The sequence below is a fragment of the Athene noctua genome, chromosome 1 (genome assembly GCF_965140245.1).
Source record: "Athene noctua chromosome 1, bAthNoc1.hap1.1, whole genome shotgun sequence".
In the NCBI taxonomy this organism is placed as follows: Eukaryota; Metazoa; Chordata; class Aves; order Strigiformes; family Strigidae; genus Athene; species Athene noctua.
The window spans coordinates 177758019-177785464 of record NC_134037.1 but is presented as its reverse complement, the minus strand read 5'-3'; the positions used below and the strand labels follow the sequence as shown (position 1 = coordinate 177785464).

Genomic DNA, 27446 nt, shown 5'->3' with positions numbered 1-27446 from the left:
CATCAGGACCCTAGGGATCTTGGTGATAAGGATACAAAAAAAATGGAGCCAGGCTTTCCTCAGTGATGCCCAGGAGACAGCAGGGACAAATTGAAATACAGGGAATTTCATCAAAACAGGAAATAAAACTTCTTTTACTGTCAGATAAACACTGTCAAAGGCTGCCCAGAGAAGTTGTGGAGTCTCCATCCTTGGAGATATTCAAAACCTGACTGGACATGGCCCTGAGCAATGACCTTGTCCTGAGCAGGCGGTTGGACTGGACAGTCTCCAGGGGGGCTCTCAAGCCTCAGCCAGTCTGTGAGTCTAGGAGTAGTCTTTGTTTGTCCTGAGGGAAGCCATCCTCCACTCATGAGGGACAGGATAGATTCGTGGACCAGGTGCAAGGTCCCTGCTTGCACCTGTTTTGCTGTGGAACTGTCAGTGAATTTCCAAACTAAAACAACAAGGTGTTATATACTGTATTACTGTGTTGCTAATAATCCAAGTAGAGTGGATGCTGGGATTACTTTTAGCCACATGCTCCATTTCTTCAAATACTCCTTTGACCTCCCTTCATGTCCTCATAGGTCCCGGACCTTTGACATCCAGCTCCTACTGAATTCAGTATTAATATCATTTAATAACTTTATGACCTCAGGGCTGAAAGAACTCAACTGGCATCAGATCCCACTCAGCCAAGCAAGCACCTCTCTTCTTACCCCTCACATGGCACAGGACTCTCACTAGGCAGTGGACCCACCAAAAGATCTGCTGTAGCCAGTTCTCCCAGTCACAGCTGAGACATAACAGCTCTAGTCAAAGGAAACCTAGTCTTCTAGGAGGCCATGCACCTACAAGACTAGTTAATTAGCAGGAGGAGAAAAAAAAAAAAAAAAAAGCACCACTATAGCCACTTTCCATCCAAATACAGGAGCAACCAAATTGCCATGATGATAAACCTTGCCTCAGTGCTTAGGTGCTGAGGAAAATCAAGCCCACTGTTCTCAAATTTTGCCTGAAGCACACTGTTTGCAAGCAGTGCTATTTTAACACCTGCTAATAATATTACCTTTCTCTCCGGTGTACTCTCTGCTCTCCGGTTGCTTATAATTGCTACCTGAACTCCCTTCACAGCCAGTGGACCCTCTATTATCTCCCCATGATGCTCCAATCCACTCAGACCTCACTCCAGCCGGCTCCAATTCTCTCTCTCTCAGCTCCCAAAGGCACATTATTTTTAGAGCTCAAACTCCTCCAGAGATCAATGGGAGTCTGTAAACTCAAAAATAGGTTGCTTATGGTACATTAATAATCCTCACAGTTATGTTCCCTGGTTATTCTCTCAGCTGCTGCAGCTTATCTACCAGAGCCTCCCTTGACACTCCAATCAACCTTATTATACTTGAAAACACTCTGCCATTTTAAAGAAAACAGAAAAGGATGTACTTGACAGCAAATGCTTAAATGTTGTCCTGACTAAGGATGGACAGAGGCACATGCTTAGGATCTTTTCTGAATCATGGAAATAGAGGGTTTTTCAGCCCTCAAGACTTTCTCCATTTCCTGTCTGAAAATCTGCAGGGCTGTGATTGCAGTCAGTGTGATGCCAGTGTTAGCTTCTGAGACAAAAAAAAGACTGGTTCTCTGAGTTTTCTAACTAGCAATGGCTATTTTTATGTAAGAAGTTATTTAATCTATGTGCTATTCAACATAGATGCTACTTCAAAAATAAATCTAAATTAATGAATCGCAAAATCTCACTTTTTTTCGTCTTCAATAATTACAGTTTTTAATGTTGTGTCTCACTTTTAGTTCCTGAAAATATGCCCAAACTGGTTAACAGCAAGCAGGTAAAAGATTTACTCTAAAAAAAGCATCGGTAATTCCAACTGTCAGTATTTTCTGTTCTTATACAGATTATTAGCTGAAAGAAGGCAAAACATGAAATGAATCCAGATGTTGGCTGTATCTTCATATATTCAATAAAATGACCGCATTCAGTGATAATATTATATAATTAAAGACTGTGCATGAATCACCCGAGGGCTAAATGAAATTTGTCTTTATTAGAACAGTTTCCAGCCTTATATATTTAACCTTAAGATTTTGTAAAGGCAGCCTGTGTTATAAGAACCAACTTTACAAAGAAGAAAACAGACATATCCTATTAGTACTTCATTAAAAATCAGTGATTATAGCAAGGGCACCAAAGCTCAGTAAATGCCTCCCACTCAACAAGCTTCTGAAGTGAACGACAAGAGAACACATGATGTTTACTCCTCACCAGAACCCATTTATAGATCTCTTACTCACCACTATCACAGTCATACATGCTACATTTAAAAAAAGGCAGCAAGAAGTCATTTATTTGGGAGCAGACAGAGGGGTTACAGTTTGAGATCTGGGTCTTTACAAGCTGTGAAGCATGATTTAAATCATGCAAACTCAAAAGGTCAACATCAACTGAAAGCATTCATTACATACTGTGGGCATTGCACGTGGACGACGGGTATGTCTGCTTGGAGAAAGTTTTGTCCTGACTGGAAAAAATTGATAAAAAGAGTCAAAAAGTGCTTCTTCAAAAGTGCAAGTAGGAAATTAAGGTAAAGACTTCCTATGGAGTTAGGAGACACAGGAAAGAGTTTTGTTCTCACAACATTTAAATGACATCTGGACATTCCTAGCAAATAGCACACTGGGAATGAAAAGGGTATCAATTTCAGTAAGGTAAGAAGGGGACAGAGTTCATGAACTTTTCTTAGTCTGGAGCAGAATTAGCCTAGAATTACAAACACACTGATCTTCAGAAAGAAAAACTTGGGAAAAGGGTAAATCCAGGAACATGCCTTCTTTGATTGCTCTAGTGAATTGGGAATGTGAAGTAAAGCTGAACTATCTCCTTTGACTCCCTGATTGTCCTACATGTCTGGTAAAAGCCTTGTCCTTTCTGAGACAGTAACCTGAACTGCCAAGGCATCTGCATCAATTCATCCGCTCTCACTTCACTTCAGTGGGCACCACTTGCTAAGAACATCTTCTTCTGTGCAGCTACTTTAATATTTATATCCTGTGGGAATCACTGTACACACAGATGGAGGAAGAAGCGGTAGGAAGTCAAATGTGCTCCAGGTTAATATGTTAACACCATGATGTGATGTCAGAGAGAGGGTGTAGGTTGCAAAGGGGAGTTTATCCTTTGACTTCCTCCCATTGATAGCTGGCTGACTAAATGAAAAGCCTACTTTAAATTAACTTACACTTTCTTGCATACTTTTTGCAAATTATTTCAATACATTTATGATGCTTCTGTCAGGATAATAATAAAAACTCTTGCATATCTGAGCATCTCTCATCTATTTAAAAAAAAAATATTTGATCTGTTATATTTTGGGGGCATGGTCCTGGGCAGCCTGCTCTGGGTGGCCCTACTTGAGCAGGAGGGTTGGACCAGATTGTCCACAGAGATCCCTCCCAACCTCAACTCAACCATTCTGTGATGCTGTGAAATACTGGAAAGATTAAATTATTTCTCCTTTTTTTTTTTTTTTTTTTTTTTTTTCACTTTATATACAGTCATTTGAAGTACATAGGGAAGCAGCTAAAAATGGAGATTCAGGTTGTGCATACACATACACACAGTTTCAAAACAAAAAAAGTAAGAACTTCTATTGTTTAGATTTGTCTGACAAAGACAAAAAAGATGTCTTTTCCACTGAAATACAAATATAATATTTTTGATGATGAACTTTGTTTATCTTCACCATGAAGAAATTATTGAAAGCCATATGCTCACTTTCTCATACATATGTTGTTCCTCAAATTAATTTACATCTGTCTTCAGACAGAATGACATGGGGAATTAAGGACGGCGTTGACCCTTTCCACTGTTTGTGATTCAGTAGTGCACACACAGGGGAGCTGCAATCCAGTACTGTGTAACAGCACGTCTAGTCAACCACAATAGACTTTTTTATTTAAGACAAAAAAACAGTCAAGTGAAAACATTCCTTGTGTCGTACTGTTGTCAAAATTTCTAGTTACCTACACTGACACAAAGCTTTGTCAGCAAAGGAACTTGCAAAAGAGAGACAATTTAGCCCTTTTGGCTCTGAAGTGACAGCTATCAAATGGAGGTCTTCCAGATCAGTATGTTATAGCAGCAGAATGATCTCCTGCCAAATAAGAAACAAATCTGTGACATTTTTGACAGGTATAAATTGGATACTTAGCAAACATAACACAATTAAGAAGAATGACATTGCACTGACCTAGTGACTGCCATAACAGTTTAAGTGGTAAAAAACCAGATTAGATATCAGTATGCATCTGAAGCTCTTTGGAGGATTTTTGGCTTGATGCAGTAGTACTAAACTTCACATGGTTGCTAGGTTGTCCCCTTAGTTATTTGGAGATTGCAACTACATGGGCACAGCAGCTGATTTATGAAACTGGTTTCCAGAGGGTCAATAAGCATGAACAAATCATACATGTGAATACTATTCATGGTGAGGTTTGTGTGGGGGCTCCTAGTTGAAGACAGTTGAAGCAGAAACTTGGCTTTATATTCTATACATCAGATATTTTTTAACTTTCTAAAGCAAATGACCAAATACTGTATAAGCAGAGAAATCTATCAGTCCCCTGAAGGACCAATATTTCCCATTAGTGGTCACTGGATTAAACACATAACAACAGTAAAATTCCATGATTTGGGTGGTTCATCTGGTCTCTAGGACAGTTGTCATCCAAAATAAAAAGTTTAATTATACATTTTTCAGGCAAGAGATTTGTTCTTCATGTATCCAGCTGCAGGGATCTTCTCATCTTGAGAAGACAGCAGTGCAGCCAGCTCACTCAAGGTATAACACCGTTATGTTTTTCTTAGATTTTTTTTTCTTCCCTCAAAACTCCTTCCCTGCTGTGGACCAGAGTGCCAAGCAGAGGTGGCAGCTCTCAGAGGGCCTAAGCCATGTTCTGCAGGGCAGGGTCCAACATATGGGAACCTGTGGGAGTCTTACTTCTGTCTAGGGACTTCAGGGCCCTGACTTCTAAGGAAAGGCTCTGATACCCCTAGAAATTCTAGGCTGACGTTGGATTCTTGTATCTCCCATCTTCCCGCTGTGGATTTGCAGTAAGGGGTCAGGTAGCCCTGCGAACATTAGGTGGAGCTGTAGCCCTTAGAGGTGCTGGACTCCATGTCCAGAGTGAGGACCTTCGGGGAGCTGCCACACACCTACCAAGTCCGCACTTGGTCATCACCTCCCTGGACACTCCCAGAAGAGCTCCCAAGAGTAAAGTCTGCTGAAATACTTGGGGAAAATCATACTGAAATATTTCTCTTTTTCCTAAATTATTTGTCCTTAGAATTCACAGAATTAGCTCCAGAACTTACTGTGCTGCTTAAATAAGGCCTGTAGTAAAAAGCAAGATTATTTGCACTATGAGCAGATTAATTAATTTCTATTACACAGAATCACAGAATTGTCTAGGTTGGAAAAGACCTTGAAGATCATCCAGTCCAACCATTAACCTCACACTGACAGTTCCCAAGTACACCATATCCCTCAGCGCTATGTCAACCCAACTCTTAAACACCTCCAGGGATGGGGACTCCACCACCTCCCTGGGCAGCCCATTCCAACGCCTAACAACCCAATAAAGAAATGCTTCCTAATATCCAGTCTAAACCTCCCCTGGTGCAACTTGAGGCCATTCCCTCTTGTCCTATCACTTGTTACTTGGTTCAAGAGACTCATCCCCAGCTCTCTGCAACCTCCTTTCAGGTAGCTGTAGAGGGCCATGAGGTCTCCCCTCAGCCTCCTCTTCTCCAGACTAAACACCCCCAGTTCCCTCAGCCGCTCCCCGTACGACCTGTGCTCCAGAGCCTTCACCAGCTTCGTTGCCCTTCTCTGGACACGCTCGAGTCATTCAATGTCCTTTTTGTAGTGAGGGGCCCAAAACTGAACACAGGAATCGAGGTGTGGCCTCACCAGTGCCGAGTACAGGGGCAAGATCCCTTCCCTGTCCCTGCTGGCCACGCTATTGCTGACACGAGCCAGGATGCCATTGGCCTTCTTGGCCACCTGGGCACACTGCTGGCTCCTGTTCAGCTGGCTGTCAATCAACACCCCCAGGTCCCTCTCTGACTGGCAGCTCTCCAGCCACTCCTCCCCAAGCCTGTAGCGCTGCCGGGGGTTGTTGTGGCCCAAGGGCAGCCCCCGGCATTTGGCCTTATTGAAACTCCTCCAGTTGGCCTCAGCCCATGGCTCCAGCCTGTCCAGGTCTCTCTGCAGAGCCTCCCTACCCTCGAGCAGATCAACACTCCCACCCAACTGGGTGTCATCTGCAGACTGACTGAGGGTGCACTCGATCCCCTCGTCTAGATCATCAATAAAGATGTTAAACAGGAGTGGCCCCAACACCGAGCCCTGGGGGACACCACTCGTGACTGGCCACCAACCGGATTTAACTCCGTTCACCACCACTCTTTGGGCCCGGCCATCCAGACAGTTTTTTACTCAGCAAAGCTTGTGCCTATCCAAGCCACAAGCAGCCAGTTTCACCAGGAGAATGCTGTGGGAAACAGTGTCAAAGGCCTTAATTCCTTTCTCTTGAGAAGCAAAACCTCTAATTTTCTTTCTGAATCAGAATCAATCTTTTCCCAAAATTTCTTAAAGAACATGAATTCTAAATTTTTGTTCTCTGAAATACCTGATGTCCATAAAGCCATATTTGACATGAGTTATATTGCCTTTTTTTTTAGTAAGTGGAATCCAGATTATATGACACAACTGTTATATGTGGTTCCTAACAGTCCAAGAAGTTGCAACTACTAGCAGTTTCAAAAGTGAAAAAAAGCCTTAGATTTAATCATTTCCAGTGAAAAAGAGAACTTCTTCTCATAGTAAATATCTGTACTTCCTGACTTGTACTAAGTCAAGAGCTTTAGGATTTGTAATGCGTTACAAATGTTACAATCTCTAGAGCATGGAAATGTGTTTTGAACTTTTCTATCTCCTCAGCCTTATCAGTTTTCTTTTGTTTGGGCATCTCTTGGCTGAGATCAGAAAGCTGCCTAAAATAATATGTGATAGGCTGCTAGTTATCACTTGGATGAAGTAACATCTTAATGAGCACATTTTTTTAGCTTATGGAATCACTACAGATGCTGGCATAAATATATTGTTTATAGAGATAAAAATCAACAGTTTCTTAAAGTTGGGAAAGCATATCTTGTAGTTTATCGTACCTGAGCAGTTCATAAAGAGACTTAATTTTTAAGGACTGATTATGCATAACACTTCACAATGGTATTACAAAAAACCCTATATAAACTCTGATATTCTTTCTGTTATTGGTATTGCTACTGCTCCTGTCTTTTTCTGGAGCTACCCTTAACATTTTCTTGCCACAGTTTACATATCTTAAAGCACAGTGGCTGTAACATATGTTTACCTCACACTAAATTCAAATTTTCATTTCCGTTTTCTGCTTTTCATTAACGTTTTCCCTCCAACTTCTCATAACTCAGTGTTGTCCCTATAGAAAGGTTTTGCAGACCCATCGGCAATTGCTTTGGGAGTGTATGAGGTCATATGAGATACGTAGTGAGAAGCAAAGATCGAGCAGTATATACGCTGTGATTAAATTGGTTGATGAGGAGCTGCCTCTGTTAATGAGAACTATGCTGCAGTACTTACTACTTTTTAAATTACTGCCTGCTGAAGGGAAAAAAAAAATTTCCTCTGTAGCAGTTTACTAAGCCCTGCTAAATTCATGAACTTGTGTGCCTGTAATTATTGTTCTTTGCAATTATTAAACAATATAGGGGAAAAAATGTTCTCTGAGTTCATGTTAAGCTATTCTCATTCACCTATACCACCTCTACTTTAAAAAGCATTTGATTCCCAGAGTAGGCATCACTCAAGGGCTTGGTTCTCTTTTTAAGGTATCATCCTGATCATATTAGCAAGTACACCCAAATAGTCTGTTAATGACGCCAGATGACTTAAAGAGCTTAAGCAGTTAAAAAATTATGGCACTGAGATTAGAAAGGGATTTCCGGAACAGTTTATTTTTATTTCATTTTCATTCCGCATAATAGCAATGCAGATTCTTAAGACAAAGGCTGAGACAGTGAAACTTCGGGAATTATTGTCATAGCAAATTCATCAGTAAGGAAGCCAAGACTTAAGATCTAATCCTGCAAAGTGCTTATTACCTCCTTCAAGGTGCTACAAAACCTATTGATTTCTCCAATGATAACCAGAACCACTTACCAGTTTGCAGGCACAGGGTAAAAATAGAAGAAATGCACCTGCATGGTGGTACATTGTGAAAATGAAAAGATGTTGCTAGGTCTCCTTCTGAAAAAAAAGCTCAGACTGGTAATTGTGATGTCTACAGGATAAAGATATGTACAGAAGGGGCCAGGCTAAGCACTACTAGAAATAAAATAATGATTTATAAGATATGTAGTACAGAAAAAAAAAAGCAGCAATAAAAATCAACCACTAAAAGAAAAAGCCAATAAAATTGTGACATTTGAAACAGCAGGACATCTTTGTTGTACTGAAAATGATGAAGGCTCTGTAAGGAGGCACTCATTGATGCAATATGAAATGCACCTGCTGAGAGTTAATTGCATGACTGGAGTTCCTTAACTAGGATGTGTCTCTGAAAGCCAAGTTTCCAGCTAGGAGAAAATGTATATGGTGGTGAGTGCTCGTGCTGTAGAGACTCCCTACAGTCAGTGCTTGGTAGCCCACCACAGAGATAACTGGGGGGGGAAATGTCTCACAGGTGTCTGGGGCTAAAGTACAAGAGGCAAGAATACAGTGACTGGTATAGCACTGTGTAACATGGATTAAACATGGTCAAATTATTATAAAGCTAAAAACCAGAATTCGTGGATTGCTTCAAAAGCGACTTAGGCTTGTGGAGCCTTCAGGTTGGATCATGAGGTAACACACTGCAAGCACTATGGCTCTAGAAAGTCAAACCCTCTCATGTCCCACACAGGGCAGCACAAGCAGGGGGACCAAAGGCATTCTGCACTTCCCAAAACCTTGCAGCCTGCTCTCATGGCATTCCCATTGCCTCAGGGGGAAGCTTCATCCCACCAGCCCTGCCTTGGCCAGGCACTCAGCTCAGAGCAACCTACAGACTGCTCTGTGAGTCAACCAGCACCAGGAGCCGTGCCCAGCAGTGAAGGAGGACATTTGGTGCAGTGTCTCGCAGCCTTGTAAATCCACAGTCTGTAGCTTGGACTATAGCATTTTGTAACAATCTTAATGGCCTGTCTCTGCATCAGACCTATAGTGTCAAGGGTTTGAAGCTGCTGAACAACAGGTGTTGGAAGTACTTACAAGTGTTATTTGCTATCTGGGATGGACAGGAAGCTGGAAATCCGACAGAACAGAGCTTCTCACTAAAAGGGCCTGATTTAGATTTAAAATTTTGATTCTTTCTCGGGAAATTGAAAATCCCCAGTAGTTCTGTAATTTTCTGTGAAAATTCAAGCCACCCAGTTTTGCTTTTCTAGAAAAGTAGTTGATTTTGGGAGACTGAAATTTGAAGAAAGGTCACTGTTTCTACTGACATTTTTATAATAGGGTAAAGACTTTTCAGGTCTAATCCTTTCCCCAGTCTTATTGTAGTCCCTCAAACACTGCAATAAAAGCCTTTGTAGGAGTGGGCTATCACCCTCAAAATCATACTGCTTCATGCCATATGAACTCTAAAATGCATAAGTGTGCTACATAATTAAGTGATGAACAATAACTTTCAAGTAAGTTGTTTCACTACACAGTATTGATTCTAGAGAAAGGCACTTGCCTCAGACTTCTTTTATGCTGGCACTTCATTTGGTGCTAGCTCTCCAATCAAATATTAAAGCTTTGCTCTAAATTATGTACAAAACTTTCTCACAAATCTGAACGCAACATATCACACAGCAAAATTCTGCTGCTGGAAACATTCTTTGATTTCACACTTGAATGCTCATGTATTTTGTTATTGTCATACTGGCTGCCACTTAATACTCCCGATGAACCAGCATTTTCTCCAGAGACACACGGCCAGTGGTAAGCCACACTGCTTAGTATCTTCATGGTTTTCACGTACTGAGAAGGGTTAAAAATATTATTTCTATTTTTTAAACAAAAAAATTGTAAACAAGAGAATCTGAATTTTTATTTTGCAGGAGATGGTAGAGTTGCAGGGACAAAGGCTGTGCAAAGTGAAATATGTGGCAGGCTGCTGTGGAGTCCACAAGTGCATGCCCTCACTAATGGCATTTCTAAAGTGCCACTGGTCTTTGTTGCCTACTGACATCTGTGGAATTGATGGCCTTTTGCTTTTCAAAAAAAGCTGAGGAACTGAATGATAAAAAGCACTTATTGAAATTATATTAAGTTGATCAATGACTCACAGAAGTATCAGTTAATCAGCTAAGACTGAACATGTAGACTAACAGTGCCTATTCATATCCAGAAGTTAAGACATAGGTACCAAAATTTCTTTCCCCTATACTTCAAGTGAGGTAAGTTTCTTCTTACGAAAGTACAAAAGACGAGTCAGAATTGCTGTGCTAGTTTTGTAACCACACATAATATTGCTGATATTAGATGGTCAGGAAAAAATTGTTATAAATCATAGTTTTCAGGTAACACAATATAAGGCAGGCTGTACAGTATGTTAATTCATCTGCACTGACGCACACATAAACACGCCCCCTTAGCTTCTATACTGCCTGATTTTTCAGTTCCTACCAAACTTTAACATTGTCTGAACATTTTTATGTCATTATTCTTCAGAATTCCCATATCCTTCAGGATGCTAGCTTTGTCATCCGTTTTTCATTTCAAATAGCCTCCATCTCATGCAACTTTAATGTTTGAGGGGAAAGGTCTCAGCATTAGGTGTTAACTTGTTAGACTTTCAAAAGACATGTGTTCAAACCTTGGCAAGACAGACTTTGTCTTTCATTTGTCCCTGAAAAAAATGTGCATTTCATGCTGGTTTTAGAAAGGCCCGTGTCAAAAAAATGTTTTATAAAACAAAGTCCAATCATGTGTGTCCTGAAGGTAATTGAATTTTGGTGCCATTTGTACATACATAATTTGGGATTAAAGCTATATATATGTATCTCATGAATGTTTATGAATTTCAAATTCCAGGCCAATGAAATTAGAAGCAAACAACATCTTAGTGTACTGCAAACAGAATCTTTCTTCCTTCAGTGAAGCAAAAGGGGAAAATGACAAGAGAATTATTAGGTTGGATAATTATGGGAGAAAAAGACAAGTTTGCTTGATTTGTTGTTTGAGAGTTGGCATGGGCTGAGGCTCCTGAAGTTTGTTTAAAATGCAATGAGCTTTTGTACCTTAGCATATGCCAAGAGTCAAACATATGCCAAGTCCAACATTTTCTGATGGAATATTTCCCCATTGGGAAAGGTTTGTGCTTTGCAAGTATAACTTTTTATGGAAACATCTTGCTTTCAGCAATTCTCCTGATGCAACATGGAACATTGAGCATGACTGATCTGGGCAGTTTCTTATCAGCCCCTGTGCTGGCTCCCCAGCAGCCTGCCAAGAGGCTGCTGCAGCTCTTTGACAGGGGCTTCCAAAGGCCAACAATTTCACATCTGCCACACTTGGAAACCCTAATTCCTGCTTCAACACTCCTAATGTCCAGAAGCTGCTGGAAGCAGTTTCTCAAATCAGTGGAGAAATACTCTGGTTTTTAAAATCTAAATAGTATGGGTTTACCCCAGCTATTCCTGCACTATTGTGGTCCAGCTGAGGACAGGGCCCAGATCTGTGGTATAACATAAAATTGGCATGTCCAAACCAGTTCCACAGCCTCTGCCTTGTCTCAGTCTCCTGCTGCACTGATCTTCACCTTCATTCAGGTGTGTGATGCCAAACATTTTAATGCTACCCTTTAAGATTCATTTTGAAAATTCTAATCCCTAAAAATTATACTGTATGTCTTTTTCTTCCCCATATTTGAAGATGAGACCATGAGAAGTATATTTTAAAAAATCCAAATACATTTTCTATTAATTTAATTTCCTTCGTGGTGATTTGACCACAAGGATTCACTTTTTTACCTTTTTGTCTGCCAGTGCAAGGGTCTCTGTAAACATCCCACAATGAACATGACAAAAGCCAAGGCCCATGCAGATGCTAAGCAATACTCACACATGTAATAATAATAAAAAACCCCTGTACAGTCCAAAGTAATTTCTAGTACACAATAAGACACAATTTATGACACAACAACTTTGAGACAAAGGGAGGAATAAGGAAATGGCAACTTGGTTATATTTGGCATAATAATTAGTAGACTTACAATAGGAGCTGCTTGGCTGCTGACACACAGCAATGACTATTATTTTTACACAATAGGCTTCCTGAGCCATCTCAGGACAGTATTTTGAAAGCATTTAGCTGGTTAAACACACAAAACTCCTAGGAGTTAGGCACTTGACAATTGTTTTTGGAAGCCCATGACAATCTATCTGCCTCTTTACAGAGCTTGAAGTATTTTAGAAGCCTGCCCTCTAGTTTCCCTTAAGAGTTACTGTCACGATGCAGTGTTAACATGTATGTTTTGACTGTGATTTATCTCACTGTAACAATTATTTCCTCTTCTTTTCCACCAAAAAAATCCCAAACCCTACCATCAACCCACAGTGTAAAGAAACTAGATTCAGTGTTAACCCTTTGGGCAACGTTCTGTACTAGAGTCACGATATAAGTAGAATTGGCAAAATCACAATTTCATTTGAAAACTAATGCTTTGGAGAAAAAAATAGCCTTTATTAATGACAAACCCAGTGAGAAAAATAAGAGAAATGACCATCAGAAAAGTGTTTTTTGCATTTTAACACTTCATATGGCTGAAAGAGCTGTCGGACACATTGTTCCGTTAAGTTTCTGTTGAGAAGAGGGTGGGAGAAGTAAAAAACCCCATTTCTGCAGCAGCCAGGGAGACCCACAAGGTCAGCAGCACAGAGTACCTGCTTCTGCTATTACAGTAAAAGGGGAAAAATACAGCAGTTTAACTTAACCCAATCCTTCTGTACTGTGGGAGAGGATGTCCTGATGCCTTAGTCAGTAAAGACAAAATGCTCCTTGGCACCTAAAAACCCAAGAAATCCTTGCCCGGCCCAGTGCCTTCTCCCTCCTCCCACCCTGCCGTCCCCCAGAGCCATTGCCGACCCTCGACCCACAATCCTCCGCCACCCCCCCCCCCCACCTCTGGGGGAAGGGGGGACCATTCTGCAAACACCCCTCTGCTGCCACGTTCACCACTTCAAAACTAAACTGAAATAAATGTACAAAGAGAAACATCCTGCCTGGCGCCAGAACCTGTGCAGAGCCCAACATGAGCGAGAGCCTCAACAGGGTCTTGGGGTTTTTTGAGCTGCTCAGCAGAGGGATGTGGCTCTGCCGTAGTTCCAGCTCTTTCAGAGTTTTTCAGGGATTTCACTGGTACTCAGGCATTTGGAAGCTCTGTGAGGCAAACGGCGCTGCTCTGTGCTGCTCTTCAACGAAAAGGGAAGATGTGTCCAGAGATGCCAGTCAACTGAGGTGATGTTTAGCAGTCCCCGCTGGGGTGCAAAGGCAGAGGAGGTTATGTCTCCTCAACTGTGAAGCTGGCGTTGAGCTGTGTGGCTCGCCACTTTAATATAGCTGTATTTCAGAAACAAAGGTGGGGAATGTGGGGGTCATGGGGTTGGGCAAGCCAAGTGCTGCTGACCCTGGAGCAATACCCACCCCTAAGCTCTCTTGGATTGATATCTTTGCTTCTAATGCATTAACAGCAAGCTCTCTGGTCTTGAAGACACTGAGAAGGAGCTCATCTCCAAGCAAGAAGACAGGAATCTCAGCTGTCTCTCTTTGGGCAGTGATATCCAATTTATTCATCATTACTTCTGCCTCTTCTGGCACCTTACTCAGGCTGTACTGCAAATAGACCACATTTGACTCTCTGTGCTAGTTACATTTTCTAAAAATGCAACTTTCTCCTGGTCATATGGCTCCTTCTCAACAAAATTAATTAAGTATGAGTGAATGTTGTTCCGTATAAATATAGTGTACATCTGATATGCCTACGGATAATATCATAGCGTGATTGAATCATGTTTAATCATGGTACTATTCATCCACCTGTTTTCTTTCAATGTAACTCTGGCATGTGCAATAAGAAGAGGGCCTGAAAGAATGGTCACATCCCTGCAAATATAGTTACAGAAGAGATGGAAGTTGGCTATGGTTTTATTTTCAAAATATTCAAATATAGACTGAGAGTTCTCTGTGCACTTTGCAAATACTTTTTCTGAATGCTTAATGCTTCATATGAAGCAAAATACATTGAAAAAATACAGCAAATGGGAGGAAAAGGAAGGATGGTAAGAAAGTGATTGCTAACTGTCAAAACCCAGCATAGTTTTTCCCTAACCCACATTCTTTGCAACCTCTTCTGAATATTTAACACACTTGTCCTGGATTTCATGGCCTCCTTGCCATGGAAAAGTGAGAGGTCTTAATCAGCTCAGGAAATTTGACAGCTGTCTTGTGCATAACCCAGAGGATCTCTTCAGAGATGGATAAGCATGAAGGCAAGACATCATACTCAGGCTACTAACTTAACTTGACATGTAACCGACTGTATTAGAAAACTGTGTATTGACATCTGGTCCATGCAGGATATGCTTAATTTCTCACATTATCTTGGTTCTTCAAAGCTACTGCACGTAGCATGGTAACTGTCTCCTCTTTGGAAAGCTTATTGTCAAGTTGTTTAATATTTGATACATACAGCTACAGTACACATGAAGTCCTTTCACATCACTAACTGGTATATATATGTCGTGTTTGTAGGGGTTTGTCATTCATTAAAGATTCAAATGTAAGCCCATTTTTTCTCGTGGAATAGATTTCTTCAAAACATAAATGAAGGCATTACAGCATGTTGTCTGTACAAGACTGTACTGTTAAAACTTGATTTTGCAATTTGTGACAGGTGAGCATTTAGAAATTAGGTATTAGGACTGAGTGGAAGATATATGGGAGAACTAAACTTCCCCATGACACCCTGTTTCATAACACAAAATTGTTTTTTGACTAAACAATCTGAAAAGAAAAAAAAAAATATGTTTTCCACTGAGAAACAGAAGAAAAAGTGAGAGGAATCACCTGCTGTTAAAAAAGCGTGCATCCAAGCCCAATTCAAGACCGATATTTTTTGTTTTGAATTTGCACTGAAGTGGTCTACAGTTTCTCAAAAAGATCTCTTGCTCAGCTCTGCTGAAAGGCTCTTAGAATGTATACAGAGCAGTTCCTGCTGGAGCACTTGCACAGCTCTCAGTACGAAACCTGGATCTGACTGCAGAAGGACACAGAGGCCCATTCACTCTTAACAATCAACAGTATGCAATTTGCATATTCAGATTCGTAGTGGGATTTTGAGAAGCACTTAAGCGATTTAGAAGCATAGTTCCCACTGAATGGCAATAGAATTTTGCTCCTTAGTAGTGAGGGACAGAATCTTTAGATGCCTAAGGTACACATGGGATGTAGGCGCTTAACTCCAAACCTTTGATGCTCAAAACCATGGTCCAACTACACCATAACCTCACACTGTGCTCATGCCCGTCTACAGATACCTGAGTTTTGATAAACCTGCTCAGCTGAATACCAGGGAGACACGTACCCCTGAGCAGCACACAGAAGCCTAGTAGGTTTCCACAGAGACCATCCTCTTCAGCCACCTACATAATTGCATCAGCCTTCATACAAAAACACAGCAGCAGCTACCCTGGTTTATTTTAAAGCACAGCTTGAGGAAATTGTTGCTACACAAATTAGCCTTTGGACAAGGTACGCAGTAATCCACAGGCTAAGGCACATGGAAGCAGGTTTCTCTACTGCAAGCTGAGCTCCACATTGCTAAACTGCTGTCAGTCTCACTTGTCTACAGATAAATTTTAATTCATTTCTGCACAGCAGCCTAGCTTTACCTCAAAGTCTAGAAAGGGTGCCCCCTGCCGAGATAGTCTGCAGTCTCCAGGGAGATAAAAAATGTGGGTTTTAATCCTTCTGAGGAGAAAAAAGAATTGACCTGCTTTATTCATGCATCCTAGCCCGGTATGTGTGATAATCACCGAACCAAGGCAGAAGGGAGGGGAGACCAGCACATTCCTTCTCTTGCATGTTTTCAAATTGTTCTTGGCTTTAAAAGAAGTACTCAGGTGCGAATCTCGAGGAGAGGGTTCACACTGTAAATCCATTGTGAGGGGAAATGGCTCCCGGCTCTATTCAGGACATTGCTGAAGCCCCAGAGAAGACAACCTGATTGTTTTCAATTTTTTCTATTAGCTGTATCTGAACAGCTCTCCACACAAGCTTCACAATGCTTCTTGCAGAAGTGGTTCAAGGTTTCTTAACAGTGTATGTAGCACCATCTTCTTGAGATGGCAGAAGAGCAGGTTTCTGCAGGGCAGAATGTTTCTGGATGGACCTGTGAGGGCAGAGACACTGGGGACTATGGGTGAGACAGGAGTCTCTCTGTAACCTTTGTATGTCTCCTTACAGCCAGTTTCCTCTTGAGGGGAGACCAGAACTTGTCCCTGAGCAATGCTAGTGCGCCCAGGCAGGGGAAGACAATGCTGGCCTTCATCCAGCACTTGGACACAGCAATCAAGGCAGAAGGTGGTGCCATAGGCTCTGGGCCATGTATTCTCCACCACTGTCTGCCTACGCCCAGGCTTCAGCTGCCCTCTTTAATGGTGGAGCCACCAGCCAGTAGGTGGTTAACAGAAGGCAGAGTCCAGGCAGTCGTATCCACTGGTAGATGATGCAAGAGGTTCATCTCCATGGTAAAGAGAGACTTTGGGAGACACAGAGCTTCTAGTGTCTCTCTGAGGCAAATGAGTACACAGCAGTGCAATGCATTGTTCTGTCATCTTCCACGGCTACCAGGAACAGCTGTCTGCACCATTCTGCCAAAATGCATCTGATCCTTGTGCTGTTAATAAAATCCCAAACACTGGCAAGGTACGTGAAGGAGTGCTCCATTGGCTCAAGGCACTCTAATGCTATTGCACATGATTTTCATACTACAGGCTTGCCTTGATGGAAATTGTTAGATGCCAAAACTCTCACTGCAGATGGCGCCCCAAGGACTTGACTTTGCTGAAGGATGGTCAATCTTCCGCTCAAAAATCAGGCCTTTAGCCTCAGGTCAGCACAAGCTGCTCTGGGAGACAGTCTCTAGTCACCTCTATGGTGTCTATTAAAGTAAGACATTGAAGAAGTTGAAGCTAATTGCTCCGTCTCTTATTTTGCCTTAGGGAAACAGATTTCTTTAATTTCAAAGAAACTGCAAATAACTTCACACTTGGACATGTGACCAAGTTGCCCCATGAGCCAAAAAGCTACTGCTTGTCAGCTGAGCTGTGGTGTTTGGCCAGGTTCAATCTCTTGTTCTCTACATATATGAAGCAGAACATGAACATCTGCACTGAGGTTTCTACTAGTTTGTCAAAGACTTTGAAGCATGCACATGCTCAACAGTGACTCAGGTGTTGTCTACTAATGTGTTAAACTGCAGTAACTTGATAGACAACACTTAGCTGTTCCTTAAATAAGCAGAACTGATTTGCCCCAGAAGTAATTGTTCAAACATATAATAGAAAATCTATTCCATGCCAGACTTAAGAATAAAAATAAGAAAAGCATATAAGGAGTGGAAAGGACTGCAGTACTACATCATCGCCTAATTTGGTACTTTTTGAATGAAGGGCTTATACTAAAAAAAAGGGTACATGTGAGATAGATCCATCTGAATTCACTTTACTTTCAGCAAAATGGACTGAAAAAATGAAAATATGCCTCTTGTCTTCACAAAGAGAGCTCTTCTTGTCTTAAGAACTAAAAGGGAGAAAGATTACTTTTTTTGCCCCAAATAAATGCTTCCATTCAAACCCTAAAGAGACAGATAAGATCAACTATTTTCAGACAAAACCACAAAACCAAAGAAATTGAGAAATTCAAAAGTAAAATGTCTGAGATCCTTAATTAATTACAGCAGAGGACACATTCTGTCCTGGTCTTTGACGATCTCTGGGAAGGATACTGCACTGAAGAGCAGCATGATTTCCAAAACACGGAAACAACCGGAAGCTTGCTTTTCCTTGTATTCTGCCTATTTCAGCTCAAATATTTGGTTTCAAGTCTTTGGATTTGCATTTTCTTCCATTTCAGTACACACTTTGTGTTGGTTTCATACATATATAAAGGCAGCACCTTTCAAAGTCTTGAAATAACACCATCTAGTTATTGCCATCATCCTTCCCTCAGAACAGGAGCAGTTTGGCTTTGGGGGAAGTGCTTTGTTCTTCTATGTTTCTTCAGTAAAAGCAATTTTCCCAGTCCTGCTCTTTCCTTGTGCGCACAAGTATTGCTGCTACCACCACTGTTAAAATGCGCTAACACGGCAGTGGATGTGGGCTGGTTAACCTTTTCTCCTGTGGCTCATTTGCTAGGAAGCAGGGCAAGCATGGCCATTGCCCTCTTCTTCCCTAAGTGCATTCACGGCTGCAGCTATTGTTTGCTCTGAGATTACATTTCTGTACTGTGAAAGGCTCTGTAAGACCATGCAGAAGTAACAGCAATTTTAAGACAAGGTTTGCTCCAAGGCAACAACCAGGAACAAAGACCCAGGAGAGATAAAAGCTAAAGGACTTGGATTATTTTTTTATCAGTTGAATAACTGAATTATTAAATTAAAAGCAATATTAAGGCAACTTCACCAAAGTGGGGGATTATGTTCTGAAGACCAAGTCTGATGGGTTTATTCTGCTTTTATTGAATCTGTCTGTACATGGAGCTCAGTCATTTGCGGTCAGAAACAAATACAGTCATACTAATATAACCATTAAATGGAGGAAGAGAAAACCAGACTTTATACTTGTTCCCAAGTAAAGGTTAGTTCATCTGAGTTTCCTTTCAACTAGCTACAGCCTGCAGCAAAACAAATGTGAAAAACAAAGTATGACCAACACTGAGAGCAAAACCAATACATATTCCCATAGGAAAATGCTCATTTATGCTGTGTACTTTGCTCTCTCTGTCACCAAAACAGGATAAAAGAACTTATCCACACCAATGTGATGTAGATAAGCAGACACTCCTTTATTAACAGCTGGGCACGTAGGGCAGTTGTCTCACCAAAAACGCATACCTAACTCGTGTAGCATGGTGATTATATAGGATACAGTAATACATATTAATCAAGTTCTCATCCATAAATATGATAATTTCCATAACTCATTTTCTTATTCCCACCTGTTTCCGGTCATGCACACTTAAGTCCTAAAATGAGTCGGGGCACTGGTTTTGTGACCACCACGGACTACTGATCTAAAAGACCCTCCAGCGCCCTTGACTCAAGGACTTAGGCTCACATTGCGATTTTAACATGCTTCGAGGCCCTTTCACAATGTAACTTTCAGAACACCTGGTCTACGGGGCAATAAATCATCCTTACCAGTCTAACAATGGTACCTTGTCATGAGTCTTATTCTTTGAATAGAAATCTGGTTAATGATTATTACCAGCCTACGTGGCCTTAGCCTGGGACTTTACAAAGGACTTTGTAGCAGCATAACTGGTTATGGGTACTCTAAACTAAATATAGTATTTCCATGACTACTTAAAACATTACACTACTATCTTTTTATAAAACTGATACTCCGGTAAAATTCCATTTAATTGATTAGGCCTAATCATTCCTTATCAAAATCACCAAAAATCATTAAAATCAGCTCAAATCAATAACAAATCAGTAGCACTCAGTAACATCAGTGCATGGAAGTACAGTGTATTCGAGACTGCTGCTGCAAGTCGAAGGGGAATTAGGAGGTTAAAACAGCAGCAGACAGGGACAGCAAAACCCAATAACATCTGCAGCATATTTCCTCAGTAGTGTTGTTGACTGGGCAACAGATGTTGGGATCACTGTAATGGTGAGCTCTCCTTATATACAGTGTTCTCCCTATATACAGTGAGCTCTACCATTATATTTTATTTATTCCTACAAGGAATTTGCAACCAAATGTGGAATAGAGGTAGCCCTGGCACTAAAAAGAGCTACACTTTTCAAAATAAGGCACACGAGAAGTAATTCAATGACTGCAGCAGATGTAATCCTTTAAGTACAGAGCAGGGCCCGTGACACTTGTAGATAGCCTGCTCCCAGACAGGGGTCACAAAAGTCATGCGAGGTTGAGCCATCTCTGCAAGAGATGACCAAGTACAGTGACGCAGTAATTTATGTGGTTCTTGAGCACAAGGCTGTGAAAATATTAGGTAGTCTTCTATCGAATGAAATGAATAAAAACTATAAAACAAAATGATGAGGTGCTAAAGTTAGAAGGAAATACATTTGATTATCACATCAGACCTGTGATATTTCAGATCGTACTGTCAGCTTAATGGGCTACAATTTATGTAGATTTGATAAAATTATCATCTGAGCTGTTAATAACGTAGGAAGTTGCACTTCATGTATTCAAAAGCATTTAGCCTTTTTACTCTGATGTAGGCACTTGAAAACCTTTGTCCGGAATACATTTTGAACCATGTCAGGTTAGAAACACTGGAATTGCTTATTATTTTGGGGTTCTGATGATGCCTGTCATTACACTGTCTGCGTGCTCCAGGCATACCTAACACTGGCAGGACAGTTGCCAGGTACAGAGAAACAGCATTGCTCTCATCTCACTCATAACACTTTAACCATGGACAGTATGATCTCTTTTCCACTCTCCAAACAGTTTCTAATGCCCATGGTTCCCTGGTTACGATTGGTTCTGCATGGATTTATATGTGTGTGCCTCAGGGTTAGCATCATTTAAGTCACAGGACCTTCTCTAAATAAAAGCATCTGTTCACATAGCAAATAGATGAAGTTTTAGCGATTCCTGATATCCTGTTCTGAGACTTCCAAGAGAAATATATTCCAGGGGTATTTATTGTCCAGTGTTGCAGTGCATTCATACTACCTCTTAATACATGTAGCAGACATAAGCAAGAAAACTCCTGATGACTATATTCCATCTTCTCACTTCACTGATCCCTCCACACCTGGTATCTTCAGGAGGCTTCATGCCTTTCTGAGCTTCATTTGAGTGATGTCACCCCAGAAATTGCATCTAACTTAGGGAATTGACTGAAAAGTTTAGTTCTTATAAAAATCTGTAATGAACAGCACTGATGGAAACATAGATGCTTCTATATGAAAGAGTCTAACAATAAAAGTTCAGGAACAAGTAATCAACAGAGTGATCACAGAAAAGCAGTTATTAAATAGCAGTGACTTACTGTTATTTTTTTTTAAATGGAGAATTCTCATCTATCAAATAGCTTGGAACTTTCTCCCAGAAACTGACAGTTCTCACTCCAGAATGGAGCAGAGATTTGCGGGACCACATTGCTAGCATGGGACGTGTTTTGTTACTTTAAGGGCATTAACATTTCAAAGCAAGAGGCTCAGTGAAGAAATTTCTTGTCTGTGTAGAGGCCTGTTCATCTCTACATGTCTGCAAACTCTTTTGAGTATGGTGAAGGTAGAAGAGTAAATAACACGCTCATGTTCTAAAAATTAGTAGAGTTCTTTAAGTTATTACTTGATGCTTGTCTCTTCCTAGAAAAAAATGCTCTGCTTGAAGATACAGTTTGGAAATAGAAGGCCTTTTTTTCTTATTTTATGCTTTGAAAAAATACTTGTAGTTTTGCTTTGATTTGAATTTTGCTTTCATTCTTGTAGTTTGCTTTGAAGCAAAACGTTTTCTGATTTTTCAGTGTTTGTTTTGAAGTTTATTAGTCAGTTTTCAAAACCACAAACCACATTCTTTTCCTAACCAGTTTATGTAGAAGCATTTGTTGTTTATAAGAACATGCCCTGTTCTTTATTTGGTAATATCAACCTCCTAACACATACCTTTAAGCTTTCTTAGGCATCTAGAAAGCAGAGTCTCTCCAGTCTGCTTTCCTCCTCACTTCCACTGTTCAACAAGAGAATGAGAAGGAAAACCTCTCCTCAACTTGCAAAGGCCTAAGGAATGACATGCTAGGGGCTTGCCACAGAACTGCGTAGGTGGTAGAAAAGAGACTCTGAGTTCATGACAGACAGCTGCAGGCCATGTTAGAGACAATGAACCAAATTTTTACTTCTGAACACAGATACTCTTGGAAACAAAACATGAATAACTTTTTTTTTTTTTTTCTCAAGGAGATAACACGATTCCAAAGGTTCCTCTGATATTAAATTACGTCCTGGAGATTCCAGTTTTCTCTTTGAAAATAAATTTCTAGCTCTTCTGTTTTAAAGTCTGAAAGCATGACATAAGTAGACTCAAAAAACCTGGAAAGCAAACCAAAAGAAGCTGAAATGTGCTGTTAAAAAAAACTAAAATCCTGAACTACCTAGTTTCTTAGGACAATTTTACAAACAGAAGTGACCAGGTAAAACTGGTGTCTTGCCATGAAATCCCCAAGTGCTGTCAATCTGGGAGTTCTGAACCAAAGACGGCTGGATGGTAGGAAACTAAGGATAGAAAATCACAAGAATTATGCTGAAATTAACACAGACCAAACAGTGAGTGGGTCTGAGGATGGCTTGTCACCAGTCATCATTGAAAAAGGCCTGGTTCTGTTCTCTTTGCACCCTCTTTTCGGGTACTTGTACACATTGATGAGATCCACCCAAGCCTCCTCTGACTTTGGCAGAAGGGTCCTGCAGAAATTCTTGCAGCACATCTTCCTTCTTCACCCCATTGTTCCCACTCCAGCTAAGTAGATCTGAGCTCCTGACCTACCTTGGCATCCTTTGGATACAGGATTCCCTTCTCTCACACAAGGACTGGCTACTTGGGCTTAATCAAATGAACACATCTTAAAACTGTGGAGCTGTTTCTAGAGCTCACAGCATGTCAGACTTCCTCTACTAACAAAGCACTGTGTGTGTTTCCAGAGAAAATGGCAATAACTTTACTTGTAACTGTACAGTTGCAGTTTAACTGTATCCCTCTGGCCCATGTGACCACAGGAATAAGACACAATCACTGAACTGTGTGTCAGAGCAGTGACACTGGGAGAGGTAGATGGCTATTGTTAACCGGGATGCAGTTTAAGAACAGTATATAGCATGAAACTGTAGTTAAAATCCACAGTACTCAGTGGACAAAGTTATAATGTGTATTTTTAGCCCAGGGTAATTGGCATTTTTTGTAAATAATAGCAACACCAAGGAACATCTTGTAAGCATGGATATAAGAGCTCTATTCTCTAAGGGACTTTTTTTTTTTTTTTTTTTCACTTTCTTCCCCAAGTGATGTCCATCTCAGAGGCTTGTCAGCTGACAAGGTTCCTCATTTTATGCAGGGCAGGATTCTCAATATATTACAGAAGAGGTCAGGCTGCAAGTAATGCAAAGGCCAAACCGCCCTGGGTAGATTTTGCTAGCTGTTTGTTCTTCTGCCCTCAGAAGACAGCTCCCTTGCTTCTGTAATCTGCCAACAGAACTATCTTCTGAAATTAAACCACCCTCTCCAGTAGAGTTCCAGGTAAAGACAACAGTTTATCTACAAGTATTAGCCATGGGGTTTCTCAAGGTTTGATGGGGATTCTGACAAGCCTTTTCTCCAAACACAACCAGAACACAGTGCCAGGAGTGTTGTCCATATATCCACAACAGATTTTTTTGTAACTTCACAGCAGTAAATTTCCCTTTTTGCCTTTTGAGAAGTTCCTTCAGTAAGTATGCAAGTTTCCTTCAAGGGGAAAAGACTAGACTACTCTGGCTGAAGGTTTAGGTCCTTTAAAGCCAAAGTCCAGCATTCAGACTCCTTGGCCCTTCATGGCACATTGCAAAAAGTCTTGTTACACAAACCCCCATACCTCAGGACACAAAATGTGAAGGGGTAGAGAATGAAGAATGAACAGGAGCTGCAGCAGTGACTAGCTGCAATTACATATATTCTCAAGTAAAATGCAAGTTTGTGCTTAGGCCCATTTCCAGGTACAATCACCATACTAGTTATCACATGAGATATCACAACAATCAGCAATAAATCTCAGCCATAGCAGGCTCCATTAGTCACAAATTAAATGCTGCCTACCATTATTTATTCAATAGGACATATATTTAGCTGATTAGCATGTGCTATTTTGTTACTATTTTATTTTGCATATGTTTCACTGTAGTGCATGAAGAAATGTTCATGTGCAAAAGGAGCAGCAAAAAAAATTGTAGATGGAGAAAAGGAAAATGAATGACAACCCTTGTTGTGTATTAAAACTAGCTGCATCAAACACAACATCTACAGGTCCCTGGAAGAAAAAAATTCTTTATGACAAAGAAGAGTATGCTAATTAATTTTAGATGATAGACCAGCAACAGGGGATGACTACAGGAATACCTTAACTGATAAGCAGTTTATAACCTTCAGTGGATCCAACTTCATGACATCTCACTAATTATATCCCTCCCACAAACTCGGACTCATAACTATGATCTTAACAAGTCTATTCATGTTTCCTAATTTGGTGAAAGAGCAAGACCAAAGATATTTAACAGAAGTTACTGTAAAGTGCAAATTATGTAGGAATGGGTTTGTAAATAATGAACTAACCTACTGTTCTGTGGGTTCCTTATTTTTGCTGATTGGTTTGCACTCTCTAAAACTGAGCAAGAAAACATGAAGCAAAATTAAAACAAAATTGATCATGTTGACTTGCAATTTACTGAAACTGCAATGAAATATGACAGTACTACGAGGAAGTAGTATTAGAAGTAGAAATATTATTAGTAGTACAAATAACTGTTGTAGTTGTAAAACCTTTGACATCTTTATGTATATTTTTGATATTTTTATGGTATCATGTTATAGGATTACAGCATAATGGAAATTATCCAGAGAATTTGAAATTATTCTACTATTTTCAGTGAGTATTTCCTACAGAAATTATTCTACTATTTTCAGTGAGTATTTCCTACAGAGTACCACAAGAAATATAAAAATACTATCAAAGGGAAATCCCTCAACAGTGAATATCTGAAGTTTATTGTACTGATGTGAGAGAGAACTGATTTCCAAACTGTGTAAAGAACACCCTCATTTATCAGTACTCAATCTGCACAGGCATATTCTATTGACCAGTCAGTTTACCATTCTTTAGAGAGCATCACATCCAAAGGATGATCACTAACCCCTTCTTGGAGACAAAGCAAAGTATTGGGCAGATGCGAGCACTAATTTCTTGCAAATAAAGATAATCTTAACTGGCTTGGCAGAATCAGTTATAAAACAATTCACTGACTATATCATATTTTATACAAGGCTGCAGGTCATGCCTAAAACAACTGAACTGATGAATGAATGTCCTCCATAGGGGACAATCCTTAGATCTGGTATCATTCAAGGCTTCTGGATGTGTCAAGTGATTGATTTACATCCTGATTTTATGTAGAATTTATGCATATGCTTAGTTCCACACTGCAAACAAACCCAAACTCCTAGTCTCCAGTTAGTACTGTGCCTGCAACTCTTCTAGAAACCAAGTCTCCAGATATGATCTGTGACTACTATCCAAAATGTAGAAATCTGTGTCACTGTCAGACCTTGATAACCAACACCAAAATTAGGGTGAAGACAAAAATGACTTCATAATGACTTCACAGCTTTCAAGATGCCCTTTACTTTGCTAACCTTTCTGTAGAAGTCTTTTCTTTAGAGAATCTCTGTGCACACCCTCTCTGTGCATGCCCTAAATGTTTCTGTCATACTCTCAGTAAGCTAGTTTTTGAAAAACTGTTTTAAATGTTGAGAATAGCAAACGTTGAAAATAGAAAATCAGAATAAATATGGGGTTAAATTTATGTCTAAATATTTCTTACAGAGAAGAACCTCTTTAAAGCCTCACATTAAAAATTCATATTTCTCTGGGTACTGCTCTAGTGTGATGACTACAGTGTTATATTTCACAAAATGTTAATTTTCTTTTTCCCAAGTTTTCTGAAGAGAAAGACTGTTGTTTCCTTAAAATAACAGGAACATTATGACACAGCAGGGTAAAAGCAAGAAAAGCCTAAAGAGTTTACCCTTCTAAATGGTATATTTATGCTGTACATAAAAAATAAGTTAATGTTGCAGTGTGTATTGGGGCAATTCACTCAGATTATTTGCCATTTCTTTCAAGATTCCTGATCCATAGCACTTCTATGTTCCCAGACCTCTTCTGCACTATTTTCTGTTTTCTTTTGTTCTTCATTTATATTTCTGTGCAGTAAATTCCAGATTATGTTCTTCTGCTCAGCTTAGCTCCTTTGCCTCTCTTCACGATAAAAGGGACTTGTTTCAATAGGCACAATTGGAAATTCAGGTGACTCCTATGTGACACAACTATCTTTTTTGTACGGTAGTCAGGGCTTTTTGTATTGAAACTTGTCGGTAGACATGAATTTTCATTGTAACTGCCTGTTGCATCTGTACTGACTGATATTCAAAGAATATCACAGGATAATTTAATGGACAGAAATTATCATAATTTCTTTAAGGCACAGAATGTAAAACAACTGAGGCTTATGGGCCTTGTTGGAAATTAGATGGAAATGATTCTGAAATCTGCGTTGAAGCGATGAATATTTCCTTTTAAATAAAATAATCATAGAATGGTTTGGGTTGGAAGGGATCTTTAAAGACCATCTAGTCCAACCCCTCCTGCCTTGGACAGGGACACCTTCCACTAGATCAGGTTGCTCAGAACCCCATCCAACATGACCTTGAATGTTTCCACCTCTCTAGGCAACTGGTTTCAGTGTTTCATCTCCCTCATTGTAAAAAATTTCTTTTTTATATCTAGTGTGAATCTATCCTTCTTTAGTTTAAAATCATTAACCCTTGTCCTTTCACTATAGGACTTACGAAAAATGTCACCGAAAACCCCTGTGCAGGAGCTTGCACTTGGCCTTGTTGAATCTCATGAGGTTCACATGGGCCCATTTCTTGAACTTGACCAGGTCCCTCTGAATAACATCCCATCCCTCAGGCCTGTCAACTGCACCACTCAGTTTGGTGCCATCTGCAAACTCACTGAGGGTGTACTTGATCCCACTGTCTATGTCATTGATGAAGATATTAAACAGCACAGGTCCCAGCGCAAACCCCTGAGGAACTCCACTCATCACTGATCTCTATCCAGACATTGAGCAAAATAAGATGAAGTATGAGCTGTGGTACTAGTCATAAACCAGTGGATCAACCCATAGGTGTCTGGTGCTGTCTGCAGTGCCTGAGGGTCCCTGCCTGGTCTCCAGCTGCCAATCCAGAGGAGCACAGATTTCCCCAAGGTCCTATATCATATCTCCAAGCCCCACATAGATAT

General features: G+C 40.4%; 1 protein-coding gene across 5 annotated transcripts in view; it reads right to left on the bottom strand.

Moving 5' to 3' along the window:
• The window catches only part of SMPX (small muscle protein X-linked), a 43864-nt gene that overhangs the window by 3355 nt on the left and 13063 nt on the right, over positions 1-27446 (bottom strand). The window contains exon 5 of one of the 5 annotated variants that reach the window (XM_074905993.1): positions 22058-22425. The exons of the other annotated variants lie outside the window; for them this stretch is intronic. The gene's annotated coding sequence lies outside the window, so the exon portion shown is untranslated. Of the gene's footprint in view, positions 1-22057; positions 22426-27446 lie in introns of those variants that run through there. 5 annotated transcript variants of the gene reach the window in all.